The 14,342-nt window shown below is 41.3% G+C and overlaps 3 pseudogenes across 1 annotated transcript; 1 reads left to right on the forward strand and 2 right to left on the reverse strand.

Annotated features, from left to right (window-relative positions):
- Positions 1 to 2,612: 2,612 nt before the first annotated feature.
- LOC105741806 lies at positions 2,613 to 3,468 on the reverse strand (annotated as a pseudogene).
- Positions 3,469 to 3,582: 114 nt separating this feature from the next.
- LOC101574599 lies at positions 3,583 to 4,726 on the forward strand (annotated as a pseudogene).
- Positions 4,727 to 8,839: 4,113 nt separating this feature from the next.
- LOC101576183 lies at positions 8,840 to 10,548 on the reverse strand (annotated as a pseudogene). Its single transcript, XR_192439.2, has one exon. The product of XR_192439.2 is annotated as an E3 SUMO-protein ligase PIAS2 pseudogene (transcript).
- Positions 10,549 to 14,342: the final 3,794 nt, after the last annotated feature.

Genomic DNA, 14,342 nt, shown 5'->3' on the forward strand with positions numbered 1-14,342 from the left:
GGTTTTTTTTTTGGTGGAACCGGGGATTGAACTCAGGCCCTTTGCGCTTGCCAGGGAAGCACTTATTCCACTGAGCTATCTCCCTGGCCCTGTTTTTCTATATTTTTGAAACCAGTGATTCAGTTATGTATTATTCATTTCTCATTTTGTGATCATTTCTTTAGAGATGTATAAATATAGAATGTACCTGGTTTCAGATTTATTTAATAGCAAAAATATCCCATTTTAAAATAATAAGTGTATTTATTTATGTTATTTTATTTCATGTTTTCCAAGCCATGGCCATCTAATTCAGATCACAGGACTTGAGATGCTCACCTAACATATAACCTTCTTATATTATTTAACTGCAAATAAAGCTTCTTTTCAGGGCATCAGTGCAACTAGGTTAGAATTATCCAAATAAACTTCTAATGCCATTCTTAAAGTATTATAAATAGACTATATTGAGAATAAACTTAAACATTACTTTTTTTAGGGCTAATGATAAATGATGATGTAGAATAGCTTCAGCAGATTTCCTAGCCCAGACCTCTAAATTAAGTTTGCACTGACTTTAAATACTGGTGGCTTTTTAGGAATGAGAGATGATCTGTGTTGCTGAGTATCCACTCTTTTTTTTTTCTTTTCAAAGTTTTATTGATAAACATATAGCAATGAGACAGTTTCAAATCAAATCGAAAGTACAGTTTGAACAAATAATACACTGCATATATTCTTCTTAGTGGTTAATTGCTATACAAGATGCGGACTTGAGATCCTATTTACAAACACCATTAGAATGAGTATCCACTCTTTAATGCAAAGACTTATGTTTACTTTTTCAAATGGTTCATCTTACTAACACATAAGCCCTTAACAGACTCTTAAAAAAGACCAATTTGTAAAACTGGGCCATTTTACTGTTTTTACAATTTATTTATTTTAACTTTCATTAGCTTTTATTTTTTGATTAATTTTATTGAGAAACAGATAGCAATGAGACAGTTTCAAAACAGATTAATAGGACAGTTTCAATAATTAATACATTGCATATTGTTATCTTCTTAGTGTTTATTCATAGTTCAAGATGCAGACATGATATCCTATCCAAATACTATTAGTACAAATCTTTCTTCTCATTGAATTAAGAGAAAGTAGCTGTATATCTGTCCTAACTATTTTGTATATACAGATACAAAATGGTCCTTCCTTTGTATACCTTTTTCTGTTTAGTTTTGTTAGAGATGGGTATTCCATTGCCATTTAAATATGGTAGGTGCATGAATTCAGCAAAACAATCCAATATAGTCCAGTAGTCCATAATAGTAGTGGGTTATCTGTAGGACTGACAATGTCAGAAGTTGTTGGCTTGTGCCTTTCACAGCTCAGCATACTAAATGGTTTTACTTTTTATACCTTGCTTTTATACTTTTCTGCTGGATTGTTAAGACCAAGATAAAGCAAGACCTGTATAACAAGAAATGTATCTTTCGTATCTGATAAGGTCAGTCAAGTCCCCTCAGGATTTAGCCTGTTACTGTGTACTGCAGTTTGCAAATCCTTTGTCAGTGTCAGCCATGTGGATGAGTCACAGCCATTGCTTGATCAATTTGCTCTCTGTGAAAGCCTGAGAGAATGTTTTCTTTCCATGTGACTCTCCTTAGGCACACTATACATCATCAATCAGAAAATTTGAGACATAACTAAGTTACATGATGTTACAGTATAAGTTCTCCTATGTCCTGAGTCTTCACTGACCTTGAAAGGCTAGGGCCAAAATGTTGGCTGTCCTTGCAGCCCTTTCTTTTTCTCTAATTTTTGGTCTGCAAACTTAGGTTGTTAATCCTCCAGAAGAGAAGCTTATTACCCTACAACATATGCAGTTAGGTTTAGCCTCACTATCTTTCTAAATATCAAACATTTTAGGCATAACTTGGAACAAGTATTTTTCAACTAGTATTGATATGTTAAACTTTAGGTCTCCACAGAATATGGAGAAAAAATTAAAATATGACAAATATTAAAAAAGGAATAAATAATTACACATTTTTACACAAAAATTTAGAAAAATAAACAAATACAGCATTTAGCAAGACAGTCCTGTGACTTTTTTTTCTTGTCTCTTTTTTTTCATTCATTACCCTTTTTCTTATAAACAAACATTTACTTGAGAGACAGTATGGCAGTAATTGGTATGACGTGACAAGCAGTATGTATTTGGAAGACCAGAATGATAGGCATTCCAAGCATGACCCTAGTATTACACATGGCTATCTTCAGTGCAGTTGCTTAGTTCACAGGTATCAGCATATATAGTTAGTCAGGGTGAGAATCCTACCAATTAACTTCTAGTTTCGAAAACCGGCTGATGGGGGGACTGGGGAGATGGCTCAGTGGAATAAGCACTTCCCTGGCAAGTGCAAGGGTCTGAGTTTAATCCCCGGTTCCACCAAAAAAAAAAAAAAAAAAAAAAAAAAAAAAAAACAAACAGGCTGATGTTTTTACAATTTAATAAATAGTTTTCTTGATGAATATAGTCATGAGAGCTGTTCAGCAGCATTCAAGTTATGGTTTTCCTGATTGGTCTGTAGTCTTCAATAAGTGTAAGAAGTTACTGTATGAAACATCTGTCAAACTAGTAAGACAGCCTTGATGCACCCATCATTGTCAGGATTGTTGGTTACCTGGGCATGTTTACACAAAATAACCTTGCCTCCTTGTGTCACAAGGCCCAACTCGCCCACGTTCACCTCAATAACTGTTCCTTTGGTAATAACGCCCAAAGTTGTATACAAAGGCAATGAAAGATTCTTTTTCACACCAAGTATTGGCAGGCAAAAGGTGGCTTTCAGTTCAGGATGTGTTAGATGGACCTTCTTAAAGTATAAGCACATTGGCCTAATGAATTTTTCCTATTTAGGTGGTTTCCTTGTAAAGCCATCTCCAACAAAGCAGACTTTAGTAACCGTCCTCTTCCATGCCTTCTTTTTTCTCTCTCTAGTTTGAATAACTTTTAACACTTCCATTTCTCCTTGGGCACAAACTTTGGGCAGAGGAACTTCCCATTTTTCTGCCTTTTAATTTTTGTTTAATCATGTTGGAAAGTGCTTTTGCATGAGACTGTCCTTCTCTGTCCAGCAGGTAGGCAAGTACTGCTCCTTGTGGAGTCTTTTCATCGTTCTTTTGTTTCATGTTTCTCTTTTCATGCATCTTGATCGTCTTCTTCATTTGTATTTTCTCTGCATGGCACTGTTTGTAGTACAGCTCAGCCTTCAGGCCAATCATTTCTTTTGCCTTCTTTGAATATTCATGAGCCTCTTGACTTTCCTTCTTTCTCTTTTTCTCATGGTAATCAAGGTGGTACCCATGGTGTTTATGGTGTAATTCATTATATTCATTTTGTGGTATTATAACAGCTGCAGAGCTGCCATGGGTGGGCTCAGGTATGCAAAGAAAATTCCTAACTTTGGGGTGTCTCAGACACATGAGCTGCCTCCGTGCAGCTGGAAACAGGCAAAATAATAAGTGTATTTAAATATATATTTCTCCTCTCCTGGTGGAGGCCCCGGGGGACCCAAGCGAGAAGAGGGGACCAAGCAGATGGCGCTCAGCTACCACAACCCTTCCAGCTTCAACTGCAAAGACGAAACAGAATTTAGAATCTTTACTGTTTGGCTTGAAGCCCAGAAAATCAGACACTACAAGATTGAAGAAAGAGGTAACTTAAGAAATAGTCCCAGTAGTGACTGGCCCAAGTTCTTTGGAAAGTATCTCTGAGATGTTGACTGCCCTTGCCAGAGTCAGGATCCACAAGAAGCAACTGACTGCCTCCTTGGTTTAGCTGTTAGACTTGAAGATAGAGATAATACTGAAAAACATAAGGACCTAAACCCTGACAGTGCAAAAAATATTGACAACACAAGTAAAAATGCAGAGCCATTGATCAGTTTGGATGTAAATAATTCCAATTTTAAGGCCAGGGTAACGGCTTTGGCCCACCTCCTTCAGATTCAGCACCACGATGATCACCTGGTAGTGCTCAAGGCAATTCACATTTTGCTTTGGGAGTGCCTAACACAGGATGTTATGGTTTATGTGTATTTGTCCCCCCAAAGCCTCATGCAGTCACTGAGGCACAGTTCTACATGTTGTGATTAATTCAAGATCCAAGGCTGGGATTATAGGTCTGAGTACTGCTGGGATTATGGGTGTGAGTGCTATTCCCAGCCTGGGGCAGATAGTCTGAGTGTAGCATAAGAGAGACAGAGAGACAGACTTGCTCTCTGTAGCTAGCCTCTGTTGCCGTTGCTGCTGCTACTCTTCCATTTTTCTCCCTGCTCTTTGCTGCCACCATGAAAGGTTACTCTCTGCCATGTGCCACTCTACCTTGGAGCCAGCTGAGTATGGACTGAAACCTCCAGTAACTATGAGTTGAATAAACCTTTCCTTCCTTCATTTTGGGTGTCAGGTATTTGTCCCAGCAATGAGAGAAGAGTAAGTGAGACACAGGATGCATTTGCTAAAGCAAATCAGACAAGAGGGTTTGCCTGTTGCTGAAGACAAACATATTCTTGGTTTGGACACAGGAGACGCAGTTTTTAATGAAGCTGCTCAAATTCTGTGATTCTTGCATACAGAAGAACTCAGAGAGCTATAGACAAAAACTAATGGAGTCATGGCCACTGTTCAGGCAACGATTGCTGATTTAAAGACCGACCACAGACTGGGCAAAGTTGGAAGATGAACACTTCAGGCTTCAGCCCCTTACCTGCTTAGTGTAGTTGGGAGCTGTATCCTTCTGGCATGGATTTGGAAATCAGAGCTCACTTTGGAGGGAGGAATCCTAGAAAACTGACCATGTCCTAAAAAGTTACCACCACAGTTGCTTTTTTGCTTCAATAAAATTTAAGAAAGTGGAAAAAAAATGATATATTTGTAATTTTCACCAGTTACGTTTAAAAGCTTTGAAAACCAAGATAGAACTTGCAAATGTGATGATCTGAAGTTGCATAGACCCTGAGGAAGAAGTTTGGCGCGGAGCTGGGGCGCTATGCATCTCTTGCACAATGACACAAGTCCTTGGGGATCCTTTATGTTTCAGTGAAAGTACTGGTGTTGCATCATCTTCTCATTAAGTAATTGTGATGCAATATATTTTGGGGTTAAAACGAGATGATTATTTTTCTTTTGTGGGTTTTTTCCTTAAATTACTGTTACATAATCCTTTAGCCTGCTGTGAATTTGAGTTGGCCAGGAATGAGAAACTGATAGAAGACAACTGCTTGTGTTTCCCTGGAATTTTTAGAAATATTGCCCAAATTTGCACCATTTTTCTGTAATAGAAAATTAAGATGTTAAAACACTCTTCTCATCCATCTTAATTATAACCATTACCTTATTTTTTGCTTTAAGTGGTTTTTAAATGTATAATTATTGAAAACATATTGAATACAAAATTGATTACTGTATTTGGAAAATACTTGTTGAAGTAACTGAAATTTACTCCTGTTCTTAGCTATACAAGTAGCACAGAATTTTAGGTTCTTATCTGACAAAATTTCTCAAAAGTTAAGCCAAATATCTGTAAAAGGAAAAATATCCAAGTTAAAAAAAGCTACTACAAAATATATTTAAACATATTCAGTGCATGACAGAAAAACTTCCCATGAGTCAACCCTTAAAAAGTGGAAAAAAAGGAAAAGGGAGGAACAGTAGCAGAGAGCAAGCCTCTTTCCCTCCCTTCTCTTGCATTCAGGCTCTCTGCCCCAGTGTGGGTGCAGCACTCACACCCATAATCCCAGCAGCACTCATGCCCATAATCCCAGCATTGGATCATGAATCAAATCACAAACTCTAGAAGCCCACCACCCAATCACTGCATGAGGTTTGGGGGGTGGGGGACAACTAGACGCAAACCATAGCAGCTATACATAGTAATATAAATAATAGTTATAATGATAATTATTTCATTATTTAAGCTATGAAAGCCATAAACATATATAAAATCCATAAAAAGAAGAAAATCTTAACATCTTTCACAATGTGGATGAGCCTGGAGGCTACTATGTTAAGTGAAGTAAGCCAGGTACAGAAGACAAATACTTCATAATCTCATTCATATAGAGAATTCTAAAAAAAATTGAACTCAGGAATTTGATAAACTAATTGAAGTTGTGATTTTATAAATCTGCTTTGGTTTGGAGTGTTATTGCCTGTTGTACTTGCACTGAGGCTACGTGATGTCTTACTTAGCTTTTTGATAGCTTTTAATTGCAAGAACATCTTGATGTTAGCTGACAAAGTGGACTCCCCTCTTCAGCTTCTCCCCCACATTTTCCTTCAGCTGTCTAACAGCATAGCCAGTCAACATGTCCAAAACTGAACTGCTGCTTTCCCAGCTCCAGAATCTTCCATCCCAGGGTTCTTCTCTTGGTCGAAGGCCAGCCCGCCATCCTAGCTCCCTGAGGCAAGAAATTTCCTTTTCCCCAGCATTGCACTTCCAGTTTGGCAGATGACTTTGCCTTCCACATGTCTTCATTCAGAATTCAGACCGTGTTACTACCTCCATTGCCATTTCTGGGGCTGAGCCAGCACCACTACTTGTCTAGATTATTGCAGTTGCTCTTAAGGATTCTCTGTGCTACTGTTGGTGTCTCCTGATTTTCTGGGGCAAAGCAGCCAGAGTGATCCTTGTAACGCATGAATGAGATCATGTCTCTGTGCTGCTGCTGTCCCTTCCCATAGCTTCCCATCTCATCTGCAAAAAGACCAGCCAGAGTCCTCTCAAGAGCCCACAAAGCTTTTCTTGATTTAGCACCTTCCACTTGCTGGCCACATCTCTCAACCTCTTGCCCTTACCTTCCCCTTTCATGCCCTACTGGGCTGTAGGCCTGTCCCTGGGCTCTGGGCCTGTGTCCTTCAGCTTCATCTACCAGGCATGTTCTTCTCCCTGATATCTGCTTAACTAACTCAGCATTTTTTTTTTTCCCTCAAAGTTTTGTAGTGGGGCCTTCATAGGCCAGTCTATTTAATATTGCAATGGCTGCTTCTCTTGCCATGAATTGCCATCTTCTCCTGACCTAACTCTTCTGTACTGCCCATAGCATATGACTTTCTGACGTACTAGGTCATTTGTTATGTTCATTATCTGTGTTCTGTCTCTCATTTCTAGAATATAAATTCCTTTAAAGTGGGATTCTTTTTCACTTTTATTCCAAGTGTCTAGAATAGTGTCTGGCATATTCAGATTCTCTCAGGTGAGCCTCCAACACCCAGCACCACAGTTCAGTTCAGTTCAGTTCAGCTGGGTGTTACAAGTTGACCATCAGTTCAGTAAATATTCATTGAATGAACAAATAAATGATCACCACATCTAGTGGTAAAAACCTGGAGGCCATGACCTCAAGAAGGGAGCGTTGTTCATGGTTCCGAAACACCAGGCCAAATAGCAACTATTGGCATACGTACTTCTGTTAGCCTGGTTATTTGCCAAACTCAGGTCAACAGCTTGGTGACCATGGGCAGTGGCAGAAGTTCTGTGCCTTGGTTGCCTATCTAAGAAACAGGAATAGTAGCCTCTGCCATGAATTGACAACTGCTAGTCCATTTCTAACACCTGGCTGAACTGAACGAGTGTGGTGCTGGGTGTGGGAGGCCCCCTGAGGATTGCTGCTGATAGCATAAGAGGAAGAACTGGAGAGGAAGTTTAGAAGCTGTTGGGAGCTGTTAGCTCTCTTAGAGGAGCTTGTCATGCTTGCTTTTCTGATGGAATGAGGCTGTTCTCATCATCGAAGGAGCTCAGGACCCTATTGCTGCTGGGAATGGCTGTGGTTCACTTTGGGGGAGCTCTGGCCCTTACTTTGAGAATCACTTTCTGGCTCTGGAGGTGAAGATAGTGCACTGCTCAATCTCCTGGAGAAGCTTGTACTGGCTTTCCTGATGGGAGCTTGGTTGTTTTCACTGTTGGAGCTCAGGACCTCACTGTTGCTGAGGATGGCTGTGGTACTTTTCAGGCGCACTCTGTATCTTACTCTGAGCGTTGCTTCCTGGCTCCAGCGCAGGTTCCTCAGCCTGCTGGCACAGACTTTTTAGCTTCTACCACTGAACTTGAGGCCTTCCTGGTGTAGATACTTGACTGTGTCTTTTTTTTTTTTTTTTTTTTTTTTTTTTTTCGGAACCGGGGATTGAACTCAGGCCCTTGCGCTTGCCAGGGAATCACTTACTCCACTAAGCCATCTCCCCGGCCCCTGGTGCAGATACTTGAAACAGGTCTCCATAACACAATTCTGTGGGCCTCTGCCCTTTAGTTGGACTCATGGGGGACACTGTTATGGGCTGAACCATTCCAGAGCATTGCCATGGGGTCCAGGCCTTCAGCTGGATTCTTTGGTCTTAGTGTGTGAACAGCTTTCCTGTGCTGTCTTTGTATCTGACTCTTTGGGTGACTGTTATAAAATAATGATATAAGTTATGTGTCCTATATTGTCCCTCATGCAAACCCCAAACCCCAACATCTTCTAATGTTGACAAACTTTCTCAAGAATTGGAAAATAAATAGTATGTATTATTTTAGTCAGTGAGAAAAAGCCATCTGAATTCTTCAAACCCATGTTGTTTTGAGGTAAGATAGAACATAAAGATCGGTGGAAAAGAGATGAGGAAATTGTAATTCTGAGGAAGTTATACAAATGCAGCTTTAACACATTGAAGTCACCCAAGGTTATAAAGCATTTTTCAGCCTAGGCCTGTTTCTGTTCCAGTCTCCTCACTCCTTAGGTTCCTAAGAGTCTTAAAGGTACTATACATCCATAAATTTGACCTGTGTTTTTCTTTTGATTCTTTTTTCTTTTTTCAAATTATATGTTTTATTTTGTATTCACTGTTGCACAGTATCAGAAGATGTTCCAAGCTGCAGTTCATTATTAATAGCATTTCTTCATTGTTCTCCTGGCAAATCTGATGACATGCTCGATATTGGCGTGTGGTGGAATGGCACAGAGTAGTCTGTTAATGAAGGCAGAATAGCAGCAGGATCAACTGAAGTCACACTGGGCACCCTTATAGAAGATGGCTGATACATGACAACCCCTCTGGTTGGGCTGCTTTGTGTTTCAGACATAAAGATGCATTTCCTTTTGGCAGGAGGGTCTTCCTCTTCATCAGAAGAGCTTTCTATTGTTAGGTCGATAACATCCACTTTCTTCTTGCTTGCTTCACTGGCTACAGTAACTGAACAAGGCTTACTGAGGACGCTTGAACTTTCTATTTTTGTACATGGCTGGCTGGATACTTTCATAGCTTCTTTCTTCGGCCTCATTGGACACCAAGAACCATCTTCTTGGAATTTGATCTCATCCACATCAGAACAGTCATTGAGAATTTCCATAAAAAACCCATCTATTATTAGACTTTTGTATGCAGCTTTTTTATCACACACTGGACAAATCCAGGTGGGCTTCTTTTCATTCATTTGTAGATAAAGGGCAGCATCAGAACACTGCAGATGGGTACACGTCACTGCACGGCATGGGACCTTTAGTCTCTTTTTTCCTAGAGGGCATGTCAAGGACACCGGAAGACTAGTTGTAGCAATTTCACTATCAGGATCTGCAGTAAGTTTTTCTTTAATTATTGCTCTGGAATGATCAGGGTTTCCAATACCTTTCATTCTCAATCTCTGTAGTAACATGGCTGATGTCAGTTGTCGTACAAGATGTACAGACATGGAATAATTCTTTCCAATTTCAGATGCCCAAGAAATACAAATCTGGTTTGGCACAGCTGAAGACAACCTAACTAAAGATGTAATATTCAAAGGGCATCCAGGGTGCTTCTGCTCAATCCCATTTTTTAATGGTGGTGCATAGCCAGGTAAAGGAAACAGCTTCCCATTTACTTTTATACACAGAGTATTCGGATAGTTATCTTCTTGAGGACAACTTCTCTCTGCCAGGTAAAGTCTCAGCTGAACCTGAACTGCATAATCTCTCTGACCACCAGGCAAAAAGTCCCTTGATATGCATATCTCTCTAACTTGTTGTGGTGTCAAAGCAAAAATAAAGAACTTCTCTTGAAATCATTGAATACTGCTTTGAACTAAACTTGTGGGCTTGATGAGAACATCAAGGACATCATAAAAAGGCAGGTTTTTTAACTGCACATCAGGATGGACAGGAGGAGTTGGAGGAGATGGTTGCTGCGTCTCAAAACTGGGCTTAGTGTCTTGCAGTAGCACAGAACCAACAGGAGAGTACGGTGAGTAAGATGTTACTGAAGTAGCAGGCAACGAGTGGATTCCCGCCACAGCCAATCTGGTTCTACAGGTGATGAGCTACCTTCCAAACTGAAAACTGATGGTTTGATTGTAGATAAATCAGAAAGCCCTTCAAGAGTCCGTGGATACCGGCGTCTATATAATTCTCAGATTTTAATCTGAACCACAGGGCTGCAGCCGCTCTTCAATAAATGCAGGACCCTCATCAGGAGGTCATGCTTGTGTCCACTTTTATTCCGTCCAGCAAAGTCTAGTAATACTTGTAGTTCAGAAACTCTAAAACTAGAAACCATATTCAGAGTGGCTAAAACGAAAAACAGTGATGACGCCAAATGGTGGCCAAGATGCAGAGAAACCGGATCACTCCATATGCTGCTGGTAGGGATGTAAAATGGGACAGCAACTCCTCAACGCTTCGAAATCTGTCATTTTAACCCTGCCACGGGACCGCTGCTGCCACCGCTCCCCCTCCTGCAGCACCAGAAACGCTGCCGCCACCAGGGCCGCCGCTTCCAGCACCATCCTGCACTGGGAGCCACTTTTCTTTTGATTCTATAAACCTATAAATTCCAAAAACTCCCTTTCTATAATAATAATGACACACTGGATCATTTATTATGTTCATTATCTGTGTTCTGCCTCTCATTTCTAGAATATAAATTCCTTTAAAGTGGGATTCTTTTTCACTTTTATTCCAAGTGAGTAATTCCGAGTAATTGGCTATCATATCTCTAAACCTCAAACACTTATACATGGTTAGCGTTTTAACCTAGTCGATAAAGCCTGATTTTGCTTTAGTCTACAAATGGGCAACCTGACATTAAAGACCAGAATGAGGTAAATAATAAGTAACTAAAAAATAAACACTCTAGATCGTCCACCTGGAGGATACACAGACCACAGAAACATCTCCACGCGCAGACCATTGTGTTCTCCCCCTCCGAGTGCCTGCACTCTTTCTCTGAGTGTGTGCTTCAGTTTCCCCTAATAAATGTGCCTGTGTCTCTTACAGTTCAGTACGCTCTTCTTTCTTTTTTCTTTTGTATTTTAGGGAAGGGCCTACAGGGTGTTCAGGGGCTCTCTACTAGATCGGACTCATAGTGATCCGCCTGTTTACAGTCTCCCAAGAGCTGGGATTACAGGAGCTCACCACTATGCCCAGTCTCAACTGCAGTCTCAGCAGGTCCCTGGGGTGGGGCTGGCATGGCAGGCCTGGGGATTGAAGCCTGGGTCCCTGTGTCTGCTTGCAGGTGCTTTAATCTGCTGAGCTACTTGGCCAGCCCCAGTTCAATGCGCTCTTTAGGGGACCTTCTCATGCCCTTCTAGTGACAGTTAGGTAGTGACATCTTTGTAAAATGAGGACGACAGTGTAGATCAACCTACAATGAGAGCATATCGCACAATGTACACTGAATTCATACTTTTAGCCTAAATCAAAGTTATTTAAATTCACAAAAAGCAAGAGAAATTCACTTACACAGCTTAACTTTAAAAAATAATGGTGCAGTTGTGTCTTTTACTCTAAGACATGATTATTTGCAAAATACTGATTATTTGCAGAACAAATAATGATAAATATTAACTGATATGTCAAGTAAAAGGCTTAAAGTTGGAAATTTCTTAAATATCCTTAATAATTTAAAATACATTAAATCCATGACATGAACATCCAGGGCTGGCATCATGGACTTGTGACCCATGCAGTCTCCCAGACCCTTGCTCGGAGGCTCCTGTGCTAAGTAAGGACTTTGGTCCTAAAATTTCTGTTATTGTTTGAAAAGAAAGGGTACCATAGTTTCATTTCACAGAATTTGTAGCCAGTCTTGGGAGTGGTTATTTTCAATTGTGAATAGCTATTGCCTCAAGGGTAAAGGATGTTTCAAAACCATTGGTCAAGTTGCAAAATACTTTGCTGTGTTCATACTATTTATAGTAAAAGGAAAGCAAAGTAAAGGGTGTATTATTCTTGTCAATGGACGATGGCGGCTTTCCTAAATTTTCACTCATGGGAGCTGGTCACATAGAGCTGGAAATAACCGTGAGGCTCCCAATTCCTCATGCTTTAAAAATCTCATCTCTAAGGCTGACAAAATACAGTAAGAGGTTGTTAGAATAGTCCTTCATTATACACACTGGAATACACATGTAAATTAATGGCATCAGACATTCATTCCCTTGGGTGGCAAGGTTAGTAGATATAATTTTTTTTCTTTCATGTATTTTGGTCCAGGGTCTCACCATGCAGCTCAGACTCACGGTAATCCTCCTGCTTTCAGCCTCCCCAGCACTGGGGTTGCAGGCATGTGCCACCATGCCCAGACTCAGTTGCGGGTTCAGTGAGTCTTGGGGCAGGAACAATGAGGCATGCAGGACCTGGGATTGAGCCCTGGTCCCTGTGCTTGCCAAAACAGGTGCTTAGTGTGCTGAGCTATCTCGTTGACTTGATTTTTAAAATTAAAAAATTATCATTTATTTATTTGCTTGACACAGAGTCTGGCTACACAGCTTAGACTCATAGTGATTCTCCTGTCTCAAACTCCCCAGTGCTGGGATTACAGGAGTATTCCACTATACCTGTTTTTAGTATTTGACATGGCATGTGGTACCAGGAATCGAACCTGGGATTTTGCACTTCTCATGCAGGTGTTTAGACTGCTGAGCTATCTCCCCAGCTGAGGTTGGTAAATTTTAAACTTTTTAAAAAATTATTTATTTATTTGTTATAGGGTCTCGCTATGCAGTTCAAACTCAAAGTGATTCTCCTGTCTCAGCCTCCCCAGCACTGGGGTTACAGGTGTGCATCACCATGTCCAGTTTTGGACCAGCACAGCATGCATAGCATGTGGTACCTGGGATTGAACTCAGATCCTTGCACTTGCGAGGCAGGTGCTTACACCACTGCACTATCTCCACAGCCCCAACTTAAAACTTTCTTATTCTCTTAAACCTTGAGATCTCAAATTCTGGCTCACACTGAGTGGAGTGGACCTCAAGCCAGGCCAGTTGTGGTCACATCATTAACTTTCAGGCTAGTGGAGAAGCCTGAGGTGGTGTCTCTGTTTTCTCATTTTATGATGCATAAGGAACCTCAGAGTTCTTTCTGGAAAACCCATAGACCGTGAACACATAATGCATTGTCAGTCCAGTCCTGAGCTGTGTGTGTGTGTGGTAATTCTGCTAATCCCTGCCACAGTTCATCCTGTAAGGTGGCTCCCAGTTTCATCAGATGGGCAGGTCGAGATGCACACAGCATTACTCACTGTTAGTAAAGAAGGAGTTGAGGGACAGACCCAGTACGGTGGCCCCACGGTGTCTGTTTGGATCTGTCCCCATACATGGGGAAGAGCTGACCATGGGGGGGATGTGACAGAGATGTGAGTCCCCGCTGGCTGCAGCAGCAAGAGCAGGAAGGGGCAGGGTCCTGTGAGGGACACACGCTCATAGTGCAGATCGCAGTGTGTGTGGTCTCTGCCACGCTGTCCTAGTCACTTATTCTCTTTTGGAAATAGAAGAGAAGGATTTGGGGATCTTTAGCTTTCTTAGAAAGTGGTGTGAGTTCCAGGCCACTGCTAGCACACCTCACAGCAGGAAGCTACGAAGCTAGGTCTGGCAAAGTGGCCCTGCCTTTGGTGGTCGCAGTGCTCAGGAGTGCAGTGATGTGCGGGCTTCACAGAAAGGTATTATCCATTCCTTTTTAAAAAATATTATTTTGGCTGGGGAGTAGCTCAGTGGTCTAAGTGCCTGCTTGGCAAGCACAAGGACCCAGGTTCGATCCCCGGTACCACATGCTGTGCCAGCTATCCACTTGAAGAAATGTGGCATAACACAGCAGCAGACGACAAGAAGCTCAGTGGACTAAACGCCTGCTTGGGCAAGTACAGGGACCAAGGCGGGCACGATCCCGCGGCATCCCATGCCATGCTGGCCCTGCCCTCAGCGCGCTGAACCAGAGTCCGGGCGTGGTGGTGCACGCCTGTAATCCCAGTGCTGGGGAGGCTGAGACAGGAGGATCACTATGAGTCTGAGCTGCATAGTGAGATCCTGTATCAAATAAATAGACAAAAGAGAATTCAAAAAAATGTGTTTT

The sequence above is a fragment of the Octodon degus genome, unplaced genomic scaffold (assembly GCF_000260255.1).
Source record: "Octodon degus isolate 3935 unplaced genomic scaffold, OctDeg1.0 scaffold00024, whole genome shotgun sequence".
NCBI lineage: Eukaryota > Metazoa > Chordata > Mammalia > Rodentia > Octodontidae > Octodon > Octodon degus.